The sequence below is a fragment of the Agelaius phoeniceus genome, chromosome 5 (assembly GCF_051311805.1).
Source record: "Agelaius phoeniceus isolate bAgePho1 chromosome 5, bAgePho1.hap1, whole genome shotgun sequence".
In the NCBI taxonomy this organism is placed as follows: Eukaryota; Metazoa; Chordata; class Aves; order Passeriformes; family Icteridae; genus Agelaius; species Agelaius phoeniceus.
This window is the reverse complement of record NC_135269.1, coordinates 3,581,703-3,607,660: the sequence shown is the minus strand read 5'-3', so window position 1 is coordinate 3,607,660 and position 25,958 is coordinate 3,581,703. Positions and strand designations below refer to the sequence as shown.

Below are 25,958 nucleotides of genomic sequence, written 5' to 3'. Positions count from 1 at the left end.
GATTTAAACAGGAAAAAAAACCCCAAATCCATGCACTTACATAAAAGGCTTTGGGCAGTTTCATTTTCTATTCAGCTGGAAAGGGAGTGAAGCAGCATGCACACACACATTTTTAATCACCCTCGTGCTGACAGCAGCCAGTCAGTACTTCTGTTATCAGAACCCCACAGCTTGGATTTCCAGGCTATGAGGCACTAAGGAAGAGGGTACAAAATCTCCTCTGGTTAAAAAAAAGCACAGTGATATCATCTAGTATAACACACAAATGTTATAGAACTGAAGTTTGGCCTCACCAGGACATTACTCATTCAGCGGAGGGAGAGGGGGAAAATAATCCATAAACATACAAACAAACAGTAAGGATTTCCTAAGATTAGCTGGTAACCTGGACCACTCTCATATTCTCTGTGAAAAATGCGTATTTTATGATTGGCTTTTCACAAATATTAAAATGAATATTATATGTGTTGTGTTAGAAAGTTATGCTGTATTAATTTACTTGAGTGTTAAATATAGTTTTAGGTTACAATATAATGTTAAAATAGAAACTATGTATGTGAGATTTTCCTTTTTAAGAAAGGAATGAGGTACTCAGACCAGATAGCAGCTACAGGACACCCAAATATTTCAGAGAAAAAGAATTTATTGCTCACTTATCAGAAGAAACAAACTTCTTCCTGCCTCACTCAGCCCTGAAGATGCCATCAGGATTAAGAGGAAGAAGCTGACACTGACCAGACAGAATCCTGTGTTTGAATGGAATTTATGCATCCTGTATGAGGTGTATGAATATGCAACAGGCTATTGCTTTTAAGGGTTAATCCTCTGTTAACGTGTGTCCTTTTTTGGGCTTATTTTGCCCAGAAAGAGGTACCTGAACTCTTTGTTTCTATTGTCTTATATTGTCCTAAACCCTAATTGTCCAAATTTTTATTGCTCTAATTATACTACTAGTTTTATAACCATTTTATTTCTACTAAACTTTTAAAATTTTAAAAACAAGCGATTGGCGTTTTTCACATTCTCTAAGCCCATCAGTCACACTCTGGGAAAAACAAGCGAGGCAGGCCAGTCTGTGCATCCAGAACTCAGAGGCTGCAACAGATGCCAGTGGTTGAAGAGACAGAGAGGAAGGAGAGAAGCTGTGCCCGTGTACAACTCACCAGTGATCACTTGTGCAAATGCCACGTGCCTGGGCTTAGAACTTCAGCCTGGGTAGATGCTGCCCCTGCTACTGCTTAATTCAGCTGGCTGGCATCTCTCCAGAGGCACTCAGAAGGCAGCTGCCCAACAGGACAAATCACTGAAAACCAGAAAGAAACAGGTTCAGCTTTGCAATTCCACTGCACGTTACACAATGAGTTCAGCTTGCTAATCCCTGACTTCTTAAAATGTGATTTCCCCTCAGTGCATGACAGGGAGAAATGCAGTTCTGGTTAGAGTTCATCCACTACTGTCAGTGTGAGTTTCCTAAATACCAGTAATGCCAAAAAGAACTGCTCTGTAGAGCTAAAAGGAACCTCATGGTCAGGATAAAGGAACAGCCTCCACTATAAACCCTTCAAATTTTGTTACCCCTCAGTTTGAATCTGACATTCAAGACATTCATCCTCTTTTATTTCATGTCTTTATTCGTATCCAATGCTTCATTCTGACTTAGCTGTAATAGGAGTCACTGCCAGCTTCATAACTGCACTATTCCAGGCACTGACCAGCTCTTCAAATTTTAGCAAATCTGACCAATTTACAGCAGAATTTTCTTATGAATTACTCTCTTTAGGCCTTCATTTTGGCATTATCCCAATCCTGTGTCTTCCATTTCCTCTCCCTTACAAGGCCATTTACAATAAATCCAACTAAAATTAATTAAAACACACAGATCAATTTGATATAGCAAGAGAACTAGAAGAAGCAGTACCAAGTCAACTCCAGTGAGCTGGGACAAGTGACAATGGGTCAATTCAGTCAATATGAATTGATCCAGCGGTTGCACATTAATGTAAAAATGAAGTAGTATATTGTATTAGTTTTTATACTAAACCTTTTCAATCTACTTACTAATATGACCAGATTCTACTGGTGGTTTATCTGTTAATCACCTGTTTCTGCTGAAAACATAACATTTTCATATTTGAAGGGAGATAAACAATTAATGGGGGTTTTTTCTGACCAGGAAAGCCTCACAGAGGAAAGGACAACACATGGGCACATCTTAAGGCTTTTCATTCATGAGCCTCAGCTTTTCCTAGCTCAGTGACCTCAGGAAAGGCTCTCCAGCCTTCCATGCCCATTTTATTCCCTTCAAAACATGGATAAAGTTGGAAAAGAAGAAGGGAAATAGAAGAAGGAAAAGAAAAGAAGCCACTGGAGCAGCAGAGGGACATAATGATGCTGAGGGGTCTGGAGTGCCTCTCTCAAGAGGAGACTGTGGGAGCTGGGCTTGGTTAGTCCAGGGAAGAGAAAACTGAGAGGGGATCTCATCAATACATATAAACATCTCAAAGGGGTGCCATGAGGATGGTGCCAGGCTCCTTTTTGTGGTGTCCAGTAACAGGAAAAGGAGCAGGGGCCATAAACTGAAACACAGTACGTTCCACCTTAACATAAGGAAGAACTTCAACATGAGGAAGAACTTCAGACTGGAACAGCTGCCCAGGGAGGCAGGGGAATCTCCCTTTCCTGGAGATTCCACAACCCACCTGTTCTTGTGTAACCTGCTCTAGGTGACCCCTGCCTTGGCAAGGGGGTTGGATGAGATTATCTCCAGAGGTCCCTTCCAACTCCAACTAATGACTGTGTGCGATTCTGTAAGAATTTTTTTTTAAAAAAGGACAGACTACGCCTCTTTCCTTTCCAATAGTGACTTATAATCTCAGTAGCTTCTTACATAGAAATGAATTCTCAGTAGAATGGAAGACTAAAGAATTCTGCTAAGGAAAGGAAGCAGCAAACAGCATAGTCATTGTTTCCAGGCTCCTTATCTCTGAAATTTGTAACAAGTTTTGGGATTCTTATCTGAAAGCCAATGTAAAATAGAAAAGGAAAAAAACAGATTTTACTGATGAGTTTCTGATCTCCTCCTTGCTGATGTGATTCCTCTGTTTGCTGCCCTGGACATGAGCACAGTTAATGAATAATGACTGTGCAAACAAAATATCAGACAATGATGGGAGGGGGAGGGAAGGGTGAAATGATTGTGTGGGAGGCTCAGATTGGATTTGGCAACAATTAGAAAAATTGATGCCTTTTTAATTATAGGAAAAGGCTTTGCTAGAAAGATAAGACAGGCATGACATTCAGAATACTTTAGTCTTTGGATTTAAACGTATGGAAATAGAAAGTTCAAAAGGTTGGGGTTCTTCATTGTGTTTTCCTTTGATGTTAAAAAACATAGCTCTCAAAACTTACATCCAGATGTGTGTGTAAACCCTCAGCTCAATTCCAAGCTGTTACAGGACAGATGTGATTTGCTTTTATCACTCTCTAGGAATATTATTTACTACATGTAGGACTGCCTCTTACAAGGTACAGGACATCTTTTTTTTTTCCCTTCCAGTAAGAGCCCAAGCCAGCAGAAGATACAGACACTTGAAGACTCAGTCCAATAATTTATTAACATCGCTTAAGATCCTCCCCTAACTGGTTCCACCAAATATATTATCAAAAGAGGGCACCAGAGATTGCTCCCTGTTTGACTAAGGTTGCACAGTGCACATTTCGTTCTCTGCTGTTACTCCCAATTCTGGCAGCTCCTGCCAGGTTCTCACATGTGATAAATGCCTGCTACAAGCACATGTAATGCATTATCCCACTACTCCTTTAGTAGCACAGAGTACCTTTAATTGATATAATGATAAAAACCCTTAGAAAAATATCCTTTAAAAAACTTAAGAAGGAAAAGGACATTTCTCCACAAAACTCACACACAATTCCCCAATTACAAAATAAAAACCTCTTGTAGTTTTACTCTGTGCCTCTACAGCTCTTTTTTCCTTAACATCATATTTACATGATCATTTCTGCAATGAGATGTAACCACTTCTAAATAAGAGCTATTACATAAACCACATTTACTGTCCTAAAATTTATAATCACCAATTCATTATTCAGTATCTTTCATCAGCAGATCTCAAATAGTGTTTAGAAGATTTAATCATATTAAACTACCAACTACCACTGGAGGTGTGACTTCTAAAGTGAAAGCACAATTACACAAGGCAGGATTTATCCAGGAAATATGGACTGTGATACTTAATCTTGCAAAATAACAGAGAGATAATTTAAAGCAAGGTATCTACAAAGAATAGTGTGTGTGCCAAAAGACTGTTTGTATTGGTTTTACAAAGAGTGGACAGAATGTTCTTTTCTAAAGAACCACAAAACAAACTTCCTGAACCAATGTGAGTTTTCTTTTTCCTTGCATTTAATCCAAGTAAATGTGGCTCAGCCAAACTTATTTAATAAGAATGGGAAAGAAAAGAATCAATTAGCTTGGCATAACCTTGTCTTGGAAAAGTAAAATCACATGCTTCAAAGGGAGGGGAAGTGGCCACCTGAACAGACCTAGAACCACTACTTCTCTGGGAAATTACTAATAATAGGGAAAGGGCCTTTTTCACTATTTTTTAAACATTTCTTCCACAGCATTATAAACAGCTGTAATTAACTCTCTTCATTTTTGCTTATTTTTTTCCTGTTTTTAATGCGAGTCTCTTGATGCACACCAGCAGGGTTTGAGGATGTGGAAAAGAGAGGGGCAGTGTGTGGAGATGGCAATGCAGCACTCAGGAAAAAGAACTTTAAATCATCACACATAAATTTATTTAACATCATATTTTGTTCCTAAATCAGCCACTTATGTAATCTAGGGAAAAAAAAAACCAACAAAAAACAAAACAAAACAAAAAAAAAAAAAAACCCAAAAGAAATTCAAAACTAACAAAAAACCTCCTCCAAATTCAGCTTTTACCTCTCTTGGCCTTTCAGAAGCTGATGGGTAAGTGCACAGGGAAAAGCCTTTTTGCAAGGCAAAGATAAAAGCATTACTGGTAAGGTCAAAGGAGACAACAGACCCCTTAGTGTGATGCACCTGTAATCCCTGTTTTAGAAGTACTAATGAATTTAAAATTAACATATATAACACACCCTCTACCCTACAGGGAGATACTGAGATACCCCCAGAAACATCTCAGTGCCTAACCCTGCAGCAGGTCTGCTTGCATGAACGTTTGTGAAAGTTTCTTGGCTAACAAAAATTCTTATTTCACCAGATACACAATGCAAAATCCAGCATCCCTAGAAGAACAGTTTTTCCCAATGTACCACAGACAGATTGGTCACATTTCCCACACAAATGCCCATCCCTTCTCTCTGATGGGTAAAGTGCTGTATCATTTTGTCAGAATGCCAAAAGAAAAGGAAGCCTCCACACCACCTATGTACAAGTCAGACACTTAAAAGATTATATTCAAGAGTATAATTTCAAAATGCTGCACTATAATTCCACTATAGGATAGTTATCCTAAAGAGATGAATAAAATACCACCCAAGAGTGGGATGGATATAAAGAGAAACAGAAATCTGAAGGGGAAGGCAACAGAACTGCAAAAAATATTTCATGTTGCTGATGCAAAGCTTTGTAAATCTAGTTTGATGTCTAAAAGTTGTCCACCTTCATTGCCATAGGAGTTCAAACTTATGATAAATATTATTATTATTATTGGTGTTGTTGTGGCCACCTTTTGAGTGTTTATACTTTCCTTGGTTCCCTACATCAATGTCACACTTGGTTTATTCACAGCCAGATATTAGATTTCAGTGGCTATTGTCACAAGCTGTTTCCTTGTTTACTTCTGCATTTTTTTCAGCTTCAGCTCCTTACAGGATAGGCAATGAAACCTGGTTTTACTTTTAGATTCCTCCTGCCACAGTGTTTGGTTTTCAAACTCTGCAAGGATCAGGTTTAATAAATTGAAAATCAATCAGTACTATTTTTATTTTGAAATAGGAAACAAATTATATTAGTCTCAGGTATTATAAAAATTCTTTTCATATATTCTGCTTGGATCCACTTCTGAACCTCAGTGCATTAAAGTTACACTGTCAAATGTATTCATATGGAAACCTTTATTCTACCTGCTAGAGGCATATCTTAGTAGAAACCCTACAATTATTATTTTTTCAATTCAACCAAAGAGAGATTATTAATAGAAAAAAACCTGCAGAGGCTAAGTTTCTGCTTTCCTGAAGTCAATACACAGTTGGTCTTACATCTCAACAGACCTGGGATTTCTTGCTAGCACGACAAAAGACAAACCTGTCTCTCTAGATACTCACATGGGGTAAACAAAACTGAGAACAGGTTATTATTTAGGAAGATTAAATTATTGTCTTCAAATACCACTACAGACTGAAAGGATGAGCACAGAGAGCACAGCAATGGGAAACAGACACAGGGTGTTACTGGTGTGATTAAATTCACCACCCAGAAATGGAAAACGTAAGACTGGGAATTCTCTCAAAAACTGCATCAATTCCCACACCTTTGACATGGGCTGGTGTAGCTTAAGAGATGTGTGGAAAGCATCACACGTGGTTTCAGAAAAAACAGTAAGAAAAATCATTTGGGTTTTGGAAAGGAGCAGGAGAGTGCAAGAAGGGGTTGGTTTCTCACTGTGAAATGTGAGCAGAAATGCTCAGCCCTTGATTCTCAGGCTTAGCACATTTGGTGGGACTTGAGGAACGTTCTAAATATCAATTTCTAGATACTGCCTTGTGGCAAAAACACCCATCATATCCCTGTTCACCCTTTGCACTCCCTCTGCACCACCCTGCACTTATTTCAGGTGCTTTTTCACCACAAGTGCTCAGAGCAGTAGAAACAAAGCTGTGAAAAGTAACTCTGCTTGTTCTTCTAGGTGACCTTTTTTGTTCAATTTTCCTGTTCAGCAAAGGAGAAATAAAGAAAACCATCAAAAAACACATGACATCGCACAGAAACAACAAAACAGAGAACATGGACAGACTAGCATAAAACAACATCCATCCTTGGCATATCTCAGCACTAGAGATTACCAAAATGTTCACTGTGCTCAGTAGCAAAGCAACTGAATTTCCCAGCTGCCTGCTATCAAGTCCTTCCTTTGCTGGCCCTCTTGTAAAATGAGAGCTGAAATAATCCAGGCCACTGTCCTGCTGTAGCCTGAAAAGTCAGGCTCTCTTTACTTTTTCAGAAGGGCAAAGCACACCATAAAAAACACCCAGTATTCATGTGAAAATTTAACAAATCAAGAAGCTTGTTTAAAAAATATGGTAATCTTGCCTTGTGTAAATTTATTGTAGCTCATTTGTTGTGTGAAACTTCTCAAGATGTGGAAGAAGGAAGGCAGAAAACAGGAATCCCTTTAAAAGAAGGGTGGGGAAGCAGCACAAAGGAACAGTTTCTTAACAGAGTTAAGAAACTCAGGGCCAAAAGGCAAATGACAGAACATTTGGTTCAGACTGGGGTAAATTTAACACTCTGCACAGATTAGGAACCTGGCCCTTCCTAGCACTGGAGAACTGTATCATCAGGAAGATCTTGAGTCTTTTCTGTTTATTAAGGAAAGTAAAAATTCAGGCAGCTCTTTGAAATCCCTTCCTCAAAGGAAAGCAGAGGGGTTTTCACATCAATACACCTCCAGACATCCACCACATTACAGCCACTGTGGTCATAAAAGTTATTTCAAGCATGGTCTGTAGTAATAAACTACTTTTAGTGCCAATAATTTTCTCTTTGTAGCTGAGGAGGAGGGGTTTCCCCATCATGATGTAATCAGGAATTACTTTGAAGCTGTATCAAAATTTGGATTCGTTAAATTTTTATCCCAAGAGAAGACAGAGCACACCACGGACACAGCCTCTGAAACACCTAAAAACTTCTGCCAACCTCTTAATTTTTTTTCCTATACTCCTGCACATCAAATCAATTTGATTTTTGTGAACCATTTTATAGACAATTGTAAAACCAGACAGTCTTCAGCAGTTCATGCTATCCTTTACCTGGGAATCACAAAAGAGTCACAGTATTGAGGCATCTGGGTGCCAGAATTTTCAGTCCATCTCTTCATTTCCTCAAATGCCATTTCTTCCCTTTGCTTTTGCACTTCTCCCCAGTTAGAATCACTGACCAGCCCTGGGATCAAAGCCCTGCAACTCCTGGGGATGTTTTCCAGTCTCTTCTGATAGTGCCCATCAAAATCAGAAACCTTCTGCTCTGACTCAAAGCAACCTGTGACAAAATTCAGCACTTGTGACCTTTTTTCTTCTGCTCCATTATTGCTGCTGACCACAGCCCCTGAACTCTTTATAATTGACTCCTACTTCACAAATTAATAGTTTATTATAATGTAATGAGGCACGTTAAATCACGTGTCAAGTTAAATCTACCTTAAAAAAAATTAATGCAACTGTGAAAAGCCAGGTTTGCAATAGCCTTTTTTAGTCTGGTAATGCATATTGGGGAAAAAGGGGGAAAGAAAAGAGAACAAACCTGTTTTCAAGCCAACTATCAGGTCTAACAAAAAAAGTGACATGTTATTTTGAAGAATCAAGAACCCAATAGTGTTCAACAAGGACAAGATGGCAGTTTTCTTAGAATGCTCTGTTCCTTCTAAAGAATCTGCAATGTTCCCAGGAGAGCAGAACTTCTAATTCCTGTTGCAATGGGAATAAGTCACATATAAAGTGGTAGTGATAAGAACTCTAAAAATGTAGTTTATTGTTTAAATGTGGGATTTTGGGGAGGAGGGTTAGGGTTGTTTTTTTTGTTGTTGTTGGGTTTTTTTGGGTTTTTTTTTCTCATTTGGTTGGTTGGGTATTAAAAAACAGGGCAATCCAGCCTCTGATTGGAGCAGGATTCTGGCCAGGACAGAGCTCAGGACACTCTGAAAGGCAAGGATTTCTGGAGACCTTGGCCTAGATATTCTCCTCAGATCCTACATGAGAAAAACAAACATGACAGCCCCCTTGCTGTAGGACAAGGTCCCTCCCTCAGCTTCCTCTAGGTGATGAAAGGTACCAACAATGGCCAAATACTCATCAGGAACCCTGCAAAGGTCAACTGCAAAATAATATTCCTTTAATCAAGTCTGAGCTAGGAGTCAGCTTTCTAAAAGGTTCCACTTTATAAAGAAAAAACCCAGAGGAATGACAAAAACCACCACTTACCTCTATGAAGGTTTTCTTGCTAATGTTTCTTTTATTGAGGTCTATTAAAGAGTAATGCTTTCAATAATGCCTTGCAGTAATGCCCCTCTAAAAGTTAAGGGTGCATAAAAAGGAAATCCTCATGCTTAAATACCTTCCAACTTTTCTAATTATCTCTCTTCCTCTGTTTTATAATTTTAGAACAAGGGTGTTTGCCCTTGATCTGATCCCAGATTCTCTTTGACTTCCTCATATCATCTCATTTCTGCTTTTATTGCCTTACTAATAAGGAGCTGGTTCTGCAACAGGGCAGGTATAAGTACAGAAGTTAATTAATATTCATTGTAGGCCAAGAACAGGATTTACACCACAAACAAAAGAGCCTAATCCTGAGCTAACAAATTGTACAGAAAAACAAACACAGAAATGCTCGACTGGAAAAACCCAAAAACCCCCACCATGGTTACAGGGCTACTTTTTCTCGGCTCTGTATTGACCATTCTGCACATCTCTCATATTTCCACACTATTTTTGCCTGGCAATTATGATCAAAACAGAGTAACTCTAAATCAACGTTGCTAGACAACAAAGTGAGGACATTAAAAATCTTCATGACCAAAAAGGACTTTTGTGCATCCCATCCAGAAGGAAAAAAAAGAAAAAGAAAAAGTCTTTAAGTTTCCCAAGAATGCCTACAATTTTGTCTTGCGGCTATCAACAAAGTATTTCAATTGTGTTTGGTTTTGTTCACTGCATAGAGTGATTACCAATGCTGAACACACTCAAACATAAAACCCCTCTGAACAAACAATTCCTAATCCAATGTTTCATCATTTTAATCACACCACCAGAATTTTTCTGGGGAAAATAAATAAAATCAGAAATCTGCTCTTGTTTAAAACAACATTCATTACATTGTTATTTTATGCATTTAAAGCTACTTTCAGACTTGCAATTCTGGCCATAGAAAATCAACTCATGGTGATGAATGAAAAGAAAAACTTCAAATTGGTAAACAAATTCAAGAAAAAAGTGAATAAAACTCTGTTTCTTGCAGGCTGAAAGAGGCTATTCCACATCTTTGTATGGAGGAATAAATTTGGGGCCAAATCACAAAACTTAAGAGGTTATAATGGAAAAGCAAAATAAATCTTACACATGTCTATTACGAGGCTTAGGAAAAAAGGAGAAAAACTGAAAATGGGGACAATCTTTTTAAGCCTAATGAAGGAAGCAACAGTTCCCAGCCTAACTGGAATTTAACCTTTTCCAACAGTTTGTAGGAGATGGGATAAGGTGAGAAACTCTAGAAGTGCCTGCAGTCTGTCAGGTAACCCATGCATTATTTACATTACCCAAGCAGGGTCATTTGTCTTGCACTTCAAAACAATTTGTGCACCCTTATTAGACTTTAATAATAAATCCACAGTTTCCCCTCTGTTTGCAAGGGTGAAATAAAGAATTATTTATTAAATTTATTAAATTATTAAATTATTTATTAAAGTTATTGTTTATTTAAAATTATTTATTATATTATTAAAGAATTTTTTTTTTTTGCTAAAATAAAGGAAGTATGTACACAACAGACACATTAGAAAAAGAAGACAGAGAAAACTTTTGATACATCAAAATCATACTCCAGGGAAAATATTTTCACCTCCCTGGGGATTCAAAACACTGCTGTCAGTGTCTTGCCATGCCAAAACCACCCCCAAACATAAACCAGATACTTCATGTTGCCCACCTAGGGCATAAATGCATAGAATAAATCAATTATGTCAGTGGATTACACCAAGAACATCTTGTGCTAAACTTCCTGCAAGCTTCTAGGAATTGTTTTAAAACAAGGTGGATGAAAAAACAGCCCAAAGGAAGTAGTAAATGACAGCTCTTAACAAGAATGTTTCTAGAAGACCAAAGCCAATACCGTCTTTTAGAGCCCTGAACCACTGAAAATTCATATAATGGGGGAAAAAAATTAATATAATGGGGGGGAAATTAGTAAAATGGGGAAAAAAATTGATATAATGGGGAAAAATTAATATAATGGGGAAAAAAATTCTGGTGATGCCTATGTGTACATGAATTTTGTTAAGAGACAAGAAGAGATAAGAAAGAGCACTAAATACACTCTACAGAATAAGAAAAGGAGAGATGTTTTGTTGCTTTACAAGAGGGTGATATTAGCCAGATAAAGAGAAATGTTTTAAAAAAAACCCCTTTCTGTTGGATTTAAATCAAAAGAAAAATTTTCCTCAGAAACAAGAAATAGACCTCAAGATGCAAAACTGACATCTGTTTTATTAAAATGCAGACATCCTCAGGAGATTAAGTAATTCTGCATGGTCTCACACATCTAAGGATTGCTAGATCAGGATTTGAATGGAAGATTTAACTCAACTTGAGCACAAAAATATGAGTGGCTTCCATCTTTATCACTTTCAGCTTTTTCTCTTTTGAGTATATGGAAACATCCACCATAGAAATTTTGTTTCTAGTGTTTAATATTATTATTAGAGTCACAAATTTCATCAAAATAATTTACAGGCCTAGCATGACATGCCATGCTTTATCAAAAGAGCTTTCAACCTATTGGTCTGAAAAACAATCTTTTCATGAAGACAAAAACACAGTAGTCATCCTATTACTGAAAGTCTAACTCCTTCAGTCTAAAAATGAGTAAGCTAAAATGTATTTACTGGAATTTAATTTAAAATGTATTTACATTTTAATCAGAAAAAGTAACAGTCTGCTCGCCTAGTGACTCTTTCAAGCTTTAAACTCTACAATATTTTTTTTCCTCTCCTATCACACCCTGAAATTTAATTAAGATTAATTTGATCCACTGGTCCTCTAGGAATTGGACAAACATAATTAATACATTAGGCTGAAAATGTAAACTTTTATTAATGGGCTCAGGCAACTCCACAGGGACCTTCAAGTCTTTTAAGAAGTTAATCCTTATGTTAAGTGTTGTGTCTTCAAACACTGGGCTTTTCAGTGAGAGCGTGCAAAACTCTTTCCCTGCCCAAAGGAAAACAAAGATGTGCTAATTCCCCACAAAGAACTAACAGAATAATAGCTGGACATATAGTGAAAAGGTTCTTTGTCTTGGAAGGCATAAATGCATCTCCCTGCATAAGAGATGACTGTGCTAACTGGAGCACTGCTTATTCTGTTACACTAAATATTGCCTCAGGACCCCAACCAACCATGACATGGCAAGGCTCTGTGCCCATTTCTGAAGTTCCTTCAGAAGAATGACACCCAGGCCAGGATCTCCAAGTTCTAAATCTCTCCTTGGAGGAAATTAATGTGGATGCAGGATGGCTTCGAGTACAGCTGCAGAACAAAGCTGAAGAATTCAGTTTGTGCCTGTCACCTTCTGCTGGAGACTGAGGCAGCCCTTCCCTGAGAGAGGAAAAATCCACCTACAATGCCAAAACTTGTCTGTAGCAGCTCTAAGTTTTGTCATCTATAGCATCCATCAATTAACTCAGTAAATATTTGCTTAGTAGTGATGCTGGGCCAGTGGCTTCACAAGATAGACCCTTGTGAAAGCAGGGAGATGAACACACCCCCAGCCTGCAGAACAAACAACATTGGAGAAAATTCCCTGGGGAAAATTAGGCAGGAAGATGAGGTATTTATAGAAAGGGGAGTTAAAGTCACTTGGTTCCCTTTCTTTTCAGCCACTCATTATTTATACTGATCCTGGCAATCATGGGATGGCTGCAGAAGGGACCACGAAAGAAAGTTCTCAGCACAGTGCTGTCAACATGAAACTGGATTTAAATACCTCCTCCTGCAGTGAGTTTCAACACCATGGCAAAGCTTAGTCCCCAGAATGCTACAGATTTCCTTGGAAATGCCAGTAATGAAGGTTGCATGCAGCGGGCAAAAACAAACACAGTGGGCACAGACAGATTAGAAAAAGAAATACTTATTACCAAACTGCAAAAATGCTGCAGTAAGAGGAAAATGAGAATATTATGTTTAATGTTCATGAGAGAAGTAAAAATGTTTTGCATACAAGGCTTACTCAGAGACACAACAATTCACAGAATTAAAAACATGACATATTTTTCAGCCTAATTCTTATCTAGGTACTTGAAGTGGATTTTTCTTTGGGCTGCAACCACTCAATGCTGATACAACAAAGAGCCTGTCAGTCCTGTAAATCATATCTTTAAGTTCCAGTGAGACATGATTATGTGTTATTCAGGTTACATGTGCATTCTTCTTGACAGCATGAAAGCTGGCAGTCCTCTAGCCAGGCAAGAAAATAATTATTTCCCCATATAACAATGCTTAGACTGTTCCTAAAACCCTAACTTCAGCTTGGCATATTGTTCATTTTTTCAAAAATCTGCAAATCCTTTCAATTTGACAGCCTCTAGTACTATTTCCACAGTGAATTGCCTAGCAAAACCAGTGCTGAAAATTATATTCTTCTGTCATAGCCTAAAGGAGAAATTTTTGCCCCAGCTGAGCATTTCCCAGGACAAGCACTGGGACACAGCAGCAATACAGGAGCTCTCTGGTTACCTTGTGCTCATCAAGAAAGAAAATATTGATATTAAAGTGTTTTTACTTATTTTTCCACATATTTCACTGAATTCTATTCCAGCTTAAAAAAAAAAAAAAAAAAAAAAAGAGAGAACAAGGAAGGAGTTTGGGCAAATGTTTCCCACTGAATTTGCAGGAGGGAAGGCAAATATCTGTGGCCTTGCACAGTTATCCTCAGCCTGTGTCCTGGGTGTATAAACTATAGCTGTCCTACCAAACTGGGTGGTTATTTGCATTCCAGCCAGGACTGAGATGCAAAGCATCAACAACAGATTTCTAGTTATAATTATGCAAAATATCATCCTGCTCCCAGGTATCAAACATCAGGAAAGAGAAGAAAAATTTAAAAAAAGGACTGTGGTCATGCATAATAGCTCTGTCCTCCACCTTCAGGAAAGGCAGAAAATTGACTACAACCTCATTTTTTTTTTTTTTTTTAATACTTTACACTTGCCTCCTCTTCAGGGAGATTTACAGAGGAAACAAATTACCTGGGGCTTTGCAAACTGGTAACAGAGCTGTTCTGCAAAAATATCTCAGCATAAAGGTTCAGGTCACCATTCTAAATTTCTTTGTATCTCTAGCCTTAGGCAAGTTCGACTTGTTTACCAAAACTGGCTCAAAAAAAACCTCACCAAACCCACAACAAAACAAACCAAAAAATAACCCACAAAATCTATAGAGGAATATTCTCCAAGGGCAAAGAAGAATGGGCAGGATTAGTTGAGGATCAGATTCTCTCTTGTGCTTCTTGGGGAGGGAGGAAGAATCCCCACCTCACAATATCCAGGCAAATGGAAGATATGGAGTTTTCTACCTCCTGAACCAGGAAAATGGACCTCTGCTTATCAAAAAGTCAAGGGAACACCAGCACAAGCAGGGCCCAAAGAAAGATCCATTTTTCTTTATTTTTTACCCCAAAGGTGCCAGAGCCATCACTCAGTGGCATCACTCAATGATGAGATGTAGGCAACAGGAAGCCAATGGGTGGAACTGCATAAGTAGCAAAAAAAAGGTACCAAAAATACCAGAAAACCTACAAAAGTCAAATGTAGCAAGCTAGCAGGATTTACCATGGTGAGAAAGACCCTTTGAAGATTTTTTTGGCAGTCAGTCCAGGCAGATCTCAACCACACATGCACACAAAGTTCACCAAAACCAGAGATTTCCACCCCTCCCAGCCCCTCTTCTCTCTCACCCAAATGCACTCCAGAACATGAGACCTGCTGCTGTCTGCAAACATCTCCCAGATGGTGCTAAACCTTCAGACTGAACAGAAACCCAAACATAATTCAATCCAGCTGCAAGCTCAGGGAGGCACTCAGGCTGTGCTCTGCTCCACTGACTGCGTGGGGGCACCAACAGGGTTGGCTCAGTGTCCTACCACAGAATGAGTGGTAAAACAGCACCCAAAATAAAAGAGAGTATCTTACACAGAAGGAGAAAGAGAGGAGCCAGCACATTCTTGGGTGTGGGAGATGCTGGCTTCGTAAAAAATCCCTTTAGATGAGAGTTTGGCAAAAAAACCCCGTAAAAATCATAGAAGAGAGTATGATTCTCACTATATAATGTAAAAAATATTTACACAATGGTTGCTTATATTTCATCCCCATGAAGATTCCCTTCTTTAAGTCCATACGCAGCCCCTGTTATATTCTTAGGAAGGGGGTGATGAATAGAGATGTTTGAACTGCCCTGGGTGAGGTCCAGCCCCCAGAGCACTGACTCTGAAGGTCAGCTCTTACCTGTGAGGTGCTTCAGAAGGGAGCAATGCCCAGGCAGGGCACAGGATGCCAGCTGCTTTTGGGTAAGAAAGTGACTTCCAGGAGCCCAAACCAGCGTGCAGAGAGCAGCAGCCCCTGCAGTGACTCAGCTGGGTGCCTGTGAGAACCCAGGACATTCCTCTGGCTGCCCTGGAGGACTCCAGACCCTGGCAGGGGGCTCACAGACCTTGGCACGGAGTCACAAACACCTGTGCCTTTGATTTTAGCCCATGGAAACAATTACCAACTTTGTGTGAAGAGTTACAAGCCACAAGGGTTTGAATAGAATGATAGTGAATTTGTCACAGGGTGAAAAAGTAGAATTTTGGGGATTTAGAATGGGGGTTCAAGAGGCAAGATGGAGAAATCTGGGTATGTCCTGTCCTTCTCCTTGTCCTCCATCTTCTGCTGTGATGGTGGCACTTTTGGATTGGTTTAGAGTAGAGACAGACTGTCTAACATAGGTGATAGGTATTGGAAAATTATTGTAAATAAAGTACACATCATTTTTAGTATAAAAAGCCAACACCACCCCAAAGGATGGTGCCACAACCCGACCTTCCCAGACAGATCTCAGCAGGTCAAAAAAAGAATGTAATAGATAAGGGAAAATAAACAACCTTGAAAGCAGAATCGACAAATCTCAACTTCTTCTTTGGTTGTGGGGCTGGCAAAAAGAGACTTTCTAACACCTCAGGGTCATCTCAACCACAGAAACCCAAGAGGTGCCCACATGCCATGCTCAGCTCCTCAAGTGTCCCCTGCCCACAGCCAGGGCACTGATGGAGACCAACAGCTTGGTCCAGACCCTCCCTCAGTGCCCATCAGAGAGCTCCAGGTGAGCATCTGCAGCTCCTCACTCAACACAGAGTGAGGAGGAAATCACTGACTGCAGCAAAGGGAGGCAGAGACAGGAGCAGGGATTCCTTCCCCTTAGCACACCAGAGATGGTGTTTCAATGGAGTTCCCAGACCTAACACATTTGCAGAGAAATGCTGGAAAGTTAAATGAGGTGTGCACACCTAACTCAGGTTCCCCAATGGGATGTACAGTTGCCATAGCAACTTTCAAGGTCCAGGACAACCCAAATTTCTGATGCTCCACACTACTGCAGCTGCGGGAACAACATGGACAAACACCACTATTGATACATTGCTGTTTTAAATACCAGGAAAAAAAAAAGTAAGGAAAAATACTTCACTTAGGATCATAAACCCAATGTTTTTCTCTAGGAGGTGAAGAGAAAACCTTGTGCACAACAGACATTCAGAAGCACAGGATATGGGGGGGAAAAGTCATCAAGGAGAACAAGTCCCCATGAGATTAAAATCAGACATCCAGCACCCTCATTGTATGAAAACACATCCTTCAGAAATGTTATTTAGCATAAGAGTTGTAAAACTGTAATGCCCAGTGCAATAACCTCAAAGGCTGATCAGGTAAGAGCCTTCTTTAAAACTGGGTCATTAGTTCATACAGGAAAAGTGATTTTAATTGGAAGAGATCTTTCATTCACTAATTAGCATTAGTACCTTAGTAAGAGAACATTTCAGTTTTGTCTGAGCCAGTCTCACCACTGTGCTATAGAAATTACTTTTGTTAATTGAAGCAGCATTCTCTTGCACAAACACTAAGCTGCAGACTAATTGTTGCAATGGGAATGGCTTTCCTTAATAAGCATTTCTGCAAATGTTCAGCTTCATTATTTTATCTATGTCTTTTAGAAATTTCTTATCCTTTTAGTCAACTGATTCCTCATTTCCTTTTATTCAATGTTCAAACCTGATGTTTTGGAGAGTTTCTGTCATTAATTCAGAAGCATCCTGGTTTTACTGATGGATGAAATTGGGTACTATTCCTTTAAATATGATTGCAATGCTGAAGTGTAACACCAGCAAAAAAGCTGGCAAAATTTGCCTGCCTTTGGGATAAATGGAGAAAAATTATATCTTGTTACCATCTCAGAAAACTGATGTTCCTGTAAATGATGACTCACTGAAGATTCTGTTGTGTTATTAAAATTTTTTTCCAAGGAATCTTAGCAGCACTTTTTTCTTCAGGAAGTTTAAGGGTTGCAAAACTTCCTTTTCCTCACAATAATATTATCTGTCAAGGAAAAGCCTCCAAGCTGTTGCATGGGAGGGTGAGAGAACTGTAAGCTTGCTTTAAAAACGCTGGCCTTCAGGCAAAGAGCAACAACTCTTAGTTTGTTTCAGAGAAATAAATGGGTTATTCAGAGGCACTCTGGAAGTCACAAATCCATTAGTAAAATCTGGTCTGTCCTAACCATTCCCATCACCTTGAAGGTCACCTTTGCACTCTGTCAGCTTCAGACTGCTGAATTCCTGCTGTAAACTGAACTCTATTTAAGAAAAAAAGTTGAATCAAGATTAATTTATGACTACATTGTTTCAATTCTGTTTATGAATTTCAGAATGTACTAATTTCAGTGTTCTATAGTTATCTACAAGTTGCAGTGACACAAGAACGTGACAGATCAGAATCAAGACACATCTACCACTTGCTGAGAGAAGGGGAGAGTAAAAAAATATAAAAGAAAAAAAAATAGAAAATCACACTTTGTCAGGTCAGTTTTACAGTTTCTAAAATGCCAGTTGTACATTTTAGCACACCACCAGTCTCAAATGGTGAAGGCACTGTCAATCAAAGACTCCTGTCTCAAGTAAGCTCTGGGCTTGTGCTGAGGCATGGGAAGGGGAGAGAGGGTGGGGGAAAATAATCTCTGTACTGGGAATGTACTTAGATATAATGACGTGAAAAGACAATGAAGAAATTACAATATACAGGAGCTCCCAGGGCAGCCTTGTAAAACAAGGATCAGTGATGTGGTGAGGGCCAGGTACAGCTGGGGTCACCCAGGGACTCCTCCTGCCTTTCTGCTCTTTTGGCTCACAGCCCTTTCAGGTGAGAAAAGTGACAATAAGGATAGATGGAGACTCATGGTCTCCACTGCCCCCATTTTTAAGAATCATTTTGCATACTTTGGGTGAACGTGTGGACTCCCAGGAGCCATCACAGAAGCTTGGCTTTGAGTCAAACTTTGCGCTTGCCCTCTTTAGAGTCTAATTCCTCAAGTGCTCATCCCCCCTCCCCAAAAACAGGATTCCCAACCTTGGTTCCTCTTAAAGAAAATTTTAGTGTCTTCTGCAATATAATCTTCAGCTAAAGCATTGTAACCTCCCATTAAACTTTGATTTTAAAGCACAGTATTGTCTTGAATCATCAAAAAAATGCCACAACCTGCTTTTAGCAACCTGTAGGCAAAGCTCCCAAAGCCTCTTGGTGCTGCAAGGCAGCTCTCACCCCTCACTATCCAAGCTCTCCTCCTTTCCCCATGGGAACAACATTTAAATTAGAATGCTGGTGCCTCAGGTTTCATCCCCAGCAGATGAAGCAGCATATCCATTTCCAGCACTAATAAGTTTCAATAAGTAGTGACAGCTTCCAGTCATGCAGAAACATAGGCAGACTCAGATGTCATTCTCAAAATGGTAACTGATTTGAGAGGGAGTATCACAGTCAAATGGCCAAAACAGAACTCTGCTTTTAAATGACTCATTAAAATCCAGGGCAAAGCAAAGGTCCTGATAGCACAAGGATTATTAGGAAAAAGAAAAAAACACCATATTTAATGTGTTAGCTAACATGGTAGAATCCTCAAGAAGATAAAGCAATTTTTCTTTCAAAGAAAAGTACTTATCTTTGTGAGAAAAGACAACTTGTTATTAATTCAAGATAAAAATCACAGTACTGGAGGTGAGCCAGTTTATTGTTTTCACAAGACTTAGCAGACTGAACCAAGATAAAAGAAGAATCCCAGGTCTTTGCAAAAGAGGGATGTGGCAGCACTGATATTCCCCACTCCAGACTCTGTTCTGTACCACTGCCATAGGCTCACCAGGTATCATCACTGGGGATTTGAATTTGAATTATCAGGGGGTTTTGGGGCAGCAGTTTTGGCTTTTTTGACTAGTACCTGCAATGAGGTATATGGAAATATATGGAAACAAGTCCTCCATCCATGCAGTGGGTGCTTTGAAAAACACAGGGGTCACAAGGAAGAAAATTAAAGATGCTAATTTCATTTCCCATGAAATGGAATTGAAAACAAACCAAAGAGCCTCCTGGCCAGGAACCCTGGAAGCTCTCCTAGCTCCCAACAGACAGATCCTGAAGATTACAGTGGAGATGAAGTGAGCCCCACACTACACCGTCCTGCTCATTTCCCAGTCCACAGCCCCCACTTCTTCATCTCCACTTCACTTGGCACTGCTGCTACACCCACCTCCAGAATTCCAGTACTCACTTGTGTGACAGCTTGTTCCACAGCCGTGCAAATGACAGGAAATTGTGACAGATTTCACTAGAAAGGAGCTCGGGAAACTTACAGTAAGCTTGCTCAGCTTTGTTTGAGGCAACACCAAGTAGTACAACTGAGGAGGAGCTGTCAAATGTAATTTATTAGAAATCCCAAATAGCCAACCTTGCACACGAGAGATCTCAGCTGTATGTAAAATTACCAGCCCCAAAAGAAAGATGTAAACCCTCAGGTTTACCTCTCTGAGGTGCAGGGAGCATCCTAAAGATGTTATCCATCATTAAACATTCACATCAATTCTGAATTCAAAGTAAAATCAGAATCAGCCTAGATCAAAGAGTGCAATGCAGCACTTGCTGCCTCTCCTCACTGTACACTCCAAAGACAGTAGCATTTTGAGATTTCTTTGTAGTACTACCCCAGTGACATACCAGTGAGATAATGCAATTCCTGAGGACTGCAGAAGAACATTAAGGAACATAAAGAGAGACAAAAGAGAACATTAAGTTGGTTTAGATCCCCTCTCTCTCATTTTCTTAAAAAAGTCCTCTCATCTCAGATAAACAGAGGATTTTTCTTAGTTTATTTGCTTTTATGTCTGGATTTAGACATTGCCCAGCAGAGTTTTCATGAAAACATAATGCCTGTTTAAAATAGTACACACTTCAAATAAAAGATGTGTCTCACAATAAGATGAGGACAGAAAAAAATAACAAGAATGGTGACAAATTCTTTTAAATTGTTTCCAAATGATCTAAGTTTCCTTTAACAAAACAAGCACACAAATTATCTTGGGGTTTGCTTTGTTTTTTTGTCGTGGGTTGTTGTTTTTTTGAGATTTTTGAGCCTCAACCTCAAAATCATTAAACAGGCAGACAATTTGTTCTATTAATATCAGTGGAACAAACAAGTACTTAGAGATCAAGGTTCTGATGCTGCAGAAACCCTCTCACCCACAGCTGAACAACTCATGAACATCACTACCAACATGCCCGGTCTGAAAAACACCTTCAAACTCATAAAGGTAAATTTTAGGCAATTTTGGGTCTTTTTTCCTGCTTTTTTTCTTTCTGTCAGAGCAACAACTGAGTGCATTTCTAGGAGCTCTAGGGGGAATGTGTGCCCAGAGTGGAGAGTGCACACTTGGATCAAAAATACTAATCATATATGGTTTCTAATCAGTGAGTGCAGTATCATAATCCCAACGCCTATTAAAAAAAAATAAAATCTGTAGGACAGAAATGACCCCGAGCTCCAGATAGGCATCATTTCTAAGGTCAGCTGGTCCCTGAAGGCATGTGTCTATTACAGGGCAAGAACAGGGGAATAACTGGAAGTCTCTGTTATTTTATGTCACCGTGGCAAGAACACTGCCTCAGAACATTTCCTCATTACTGGAAGCAAGAGTCCCATGCAGGGAGAGCATAAAGAGCAAGGTCATCTGTAAAATTGCCACATTTTTTCTTTACATCCTAAAGAAGTGACTGCACTGAAGTTCTACAATGCAGGTTTTAAAACCAAGGAGAACTCACATTGCTTGTGACACATTCCCACAGAAACCCAATTTTTGGACTCCATTTACTAAATTGCCTGTAGTGACATCTGTAAATCTTGTTTGATAGAAGCCATGAGGAAGATGTGCCAATATTGAAAAAAATGTTACTGCTGGTGATGCCTTGGGAAGGCTCAGCTAGGACAGAGGCTAGATGGAGTTAAAAAATAAATTAGGGATTTATTAAAAGGGTCTCCTCCATGGATCCAGCTTGGGCAGCACAAGAGCCCAGCCAGGGCTGCACCCAAGATGAACCAAAATGGCCCCAAAATGCACGAGCGCTCCCGGGGTCTCTCCCTGGGATCAGTTCTGCTCCATTTGCATCTTGCAGTTCATTGTCCCATTCCAGCTTTAGCCCCTGCAGTCCCACCCTGCTTGTTTTTCTCTCTCCAGCCCATGGTGTTTGTGCTCTTGGGCCTGAGATTTGGATCATTTGTCCTTGGTGCCCAGCTGGAGCAGGAATTGTTTTGTCTCCCTGCTCTGCAGAGAGCTCACCATCCCATAATGTGAAGCCCAGACCCACACACTAAAGCAGCACAGAATCTGAAAAATATAAAAGCTAAACCTGAGGCATCACCGGCATTACTGGAAATACTAGCACAGCACATATTTGGGTATCCCAGAGTCTGTACAGCACCAGTTCCATGCTCTAGGAGGCAGGAAGGCCACAAATCTCTCAAAAATCAAGTGAACCTATACAAGAACATCCCCAACACTCCCATTGATTCCCCACACAGGCTAACATGGCCTTAAACTCCTAAAAACTGCTGTGCAAACAAGTGCCTCAGTCTGCCGCGTGAGCAAAAAGTGATTACACAGACAAGCACACAGTGGTTCAGAAAGTGATGTGAGTTTACACAATTTATCCAGTGAAGCATGAAGGACAGAAGTAGAGACTCCAGGATCACCTGCTTTTAGCCTGTGAAGCTTTTGGGGAAAAGGTGTGTGTATCTAGAGGAAGAAACCTGGACTGCATCTGCTACATCATGCCAAAGTAGATATATACATATAGCTATATATATATATATATATATAGCTATATACATAGCTATGTATAGATACAAAGTGTGTATATATATATATAAAGTATATATATATACACAAAAAAGTATATATATACGAAGTAGATATACATATACACAAAGTGTATATATATGTGTATCTATATAAAATTTATATATATATATATATATATATGTATATACACACATACATAAACAACAGCATCCAGAGGGTTGCACCACGTTCTGGCATTCACATGATTCACACCCAAAGAACCACTAAAAATTCACCAATGTACTTAGAGAAAAATGCCAGTGTTTGCCAGGGGCAGGTAGTTTAAATAACTGTGTCTATCTTCCTCTGAGAGGAAAGCCAAGGAAACTTGATTAATATTTTTCTAGCAGAAATAGAAGGGCAGAAACCCTCCTCCTTCGTACACTCTAGAGGTCAAACTAGATGATGTAATGATCTCTTGTGGTTTTCAACAGGTTTTATAGATTATCTGACTTAAAAATAGACACAATGTTTAAATAATAACATTCTCCTGAAACTGAGTGCCTGGTACAGCAAGCCTCCAGTCACTAGCTAAGATCTGGAGGGACTACAACCATACAAAGACTTGTAATAAACCAAAGGGAAAATCCTAGGTAGATACTCCAAAATTGAATGCTGCTGACTCTCTCCACCTGAAAAACAGGTGATATATGCCACCTTCTGTACAGCCTGCTTTAGTTAGATGCCGATTTCCACAAAATCATGCAGATGGAGGATGTGTCTGTAGTGCAGAACCAAACCCAGGTTTGGGCAACACCACAGCACAAGGACCTCCATCCTCAGCCAGGAGACACAAAAGTGTCCCATGCAATTGGAGCCTTTTCTGGCTCAGTGGAATTGTTCCTTGTCACCTACACCCCTGTTTAACTTGCACAAACCCTGTTAACAAGCACAGCAACCCAGCTCAGCAAACCTCTCACCAACCTGCATGAAGTGCCTGGAAGTCCACTGGGTATCACTTAATTCCACGAGCCACTGAGTACACCAACAATGGGAATCAGATTACTTTGCTCATAAGTTTTGACAACAGCAATTTCATTCTATTTACTATGATAATTCATAAAGCACCACCAAATGCAGTGCAGGATATCTTATGGAAATAATTACAGCCCAGTAATGCAGGATCTCGTTGAAGCACACCATTAATTCCTTGACAGTTAGGGAACAAGCCAAAGACTTTGTGCAAATGAAGGATTAGCAAGGTCTCAACACACACATTCCCTTGCACTTAAAATGTGCAAGGAGCAGACCTTATTAAATCAGCATTTCATATGATGCTTTAAAATTATAGCCCCTGAGGCAGATTTTTTTTGTACTTCAAAAGACAGTTATCATACTACTCTGTGTTACAGTCTGGGGTAACAGAAAAACAAATTCCTATCTAATTGTTCTACCTCTGTATACAGGGAGCATAAAATAGTTGCTCTTTCCCACAGCTGTCAAAAATCCCCAGACTTTCATTCACAATGAGGTGTCACCAGTCTCTCACAAAGAAAGAACAGCTCTAATACAATGCTATGAATTGTCTTCCACTTGGTTACTGAAAATATTTTGAGCAGTAACCTTTTCTGAACCTACCATTCAGCATTTGGGTTGCCTTCATATGTGCCTCAGGGCTATATTGCCTGTCTCTGTGTGTTTAAAGTGCTTCTATTTCTATGCAGAACAGCTTTGTGGTTGTACATTTTTATGGTAGTTTTTAAAGTAAGATTTGCCTAAAACTGGAAAAAAAAAAAAGGACTTGGGACTTTTCTTCTTAGTGTTTAATAATGTTCAAAGTTGTCTGAAAATTTGCTTACCTATAATCATAAAGGACTGAGAAAGTTCCCTGTTTTGCAACCTCTCTGCTTTCAAAGTCCTTGCAGGACAGCCACTATGAAATCAAGACCCATGATCCACATTTGTGTGATCCCTCTAACACCTTAACGAACTCAGGTCTTCATAAGTAGAACTGACCCAGAAGCTATTAGGGAACATCCCTTACAAGTAAAACCGGCATTTTACTAAATATTAAAATATTATTAGACAGATTACTTGCTATTGGTAGTTTGACAGCCCAGCTTAACAAATTAGAACCCCCTAAACCCACCAAAAGTAACTGCCAATGTTAAACCAAGACCTCATAACAAACAATTAAGAATGCTGAAAGAACTTGCAGAAGATGTTGCATTCTTCCAAGCTTTTCCATCTTATCTCAAATGTTTACAGAAAAAAGAACAGAGACACTTTCTTCAAGCCACAGTTTTTATCAATTCTCTCCAACATTCAAGCAGCACAATATTCTTCTTCTAATGCGACCAAGTAACCCCCTCTGAACCTCAGGAGATGTTTGCAAAATAACTGTTCCCCCTCACTGCTCCTTTGTTATTACTTTATTTTTTCCACACTCTTGTTACTTCAGGCAGAAATAACTTAGAGATATTATCATCAATTTACCAAAACAGAATTCCCCTGAATTCATTATCTTTTAAGTTAGACTTTTACAATTAAATTTTACATTGGAGCTAAATCTAATGATTTTCAACCTGGCTGAAATTGATTGGCTCACTAAGTCTCCAGTTTAATTCTTCCCTCTCTCTCATTTTGCTAACTAGAAGAGAAATGAATCTACCTTCAAGCCTGTTGGAATCAATCTTCCTTTCTCTTTCTCACAATTTATAAGCCAGAGGCTTAAAAAGTGTTCATATCCGCTTTTAACAAGCTGGTTATGTGAGATAAGCACAAGAACATTAATAAAAATAACTCTGCTTTAAGTCATGAACGTTTTACAAAAGTAGACCTTAAAAAAAATAAATTGCAAAGCTAATTGTGATTTATACCATGTTACTTTTCCTATACTACCCATTATCAATCATCTCTAAAAGATCCCTTCTTTTTATGCCAGAGTCATAAATACAAATGCTGCCAGCTCATTTCTAATCAGGGACACACTGCACAGCACAGACAACCCCCAGTTAGTCCTGGGACCTCTAAACATACTGCAGAACAGGGTTTACTCTTTTCCAGTTATGGACTTCTACTTCTTTATTAAAATTATTTTTTTTAAGTCCTTCACAAAGGTTTCAGAGCTGTCCCACACACTGTATTTCAGTATGGTCCACACCATCACTGTCTCCCCATCCTCAATGTCTCCTGAGTTCACAAAAACTCTATTTAGGCAACAGCAACACAACCACTGGCACTAAAACTTTTATTACTTCAATTACAACAAAGCAGCTGGTGGTAATAATAACACTGCTTAGCATTTATATGCTGCTTTATATCTTCAAAAGCCTGTATAAATATTTGTTAATTAAGCCTCACAAAACTCCTGAGAGTCAGATATGTCTTTTGTTTATAAATAGGAAAACTGAGACAGAGACAAAACAGCTGTTTCCAAAATTGAGATTTTTAGATTATTTTTAAAAAAGGGAATGGAGATGTCCGGACAATAACTTTCAGAGTTATAAAAGGACAGTTTAAAATACTCAAAGAACCCACTGGGACAAACTCT

At 39.2% G+C, this 25,958-nt stretch overlaps 1 protein-coding gene across 4 annotated transcripts in view; it reads right to left on the bottom strand.

Annotated features, from left to right (window-relative positions):
* EPS8 (EGFR pathway substrate 8, signaling adaptor) overlaps positions 1-25,958 on the bottom strand; it is a 125,141-nt gene that overhangs the window by 90,193 nt on the left and 8,990 nt on the right. For 3 of the 4 annotated variants that reach the window (XM_077178134.1, XM_077178135.1, XM_077178133.1), the window contains exon 2: positions 1,164-1,303. The exons of the other annotated variant lie outside the window; for it this stretch is intronic. The gene's annotated coding sequence lies outside the window, so the exon portion shown is untranslated. The remainder of the gene's footprint in view (positions 1-1,163; positions 1,304-25,958) is intronic. 4 annotated transcript variants of the gene reach the window in all.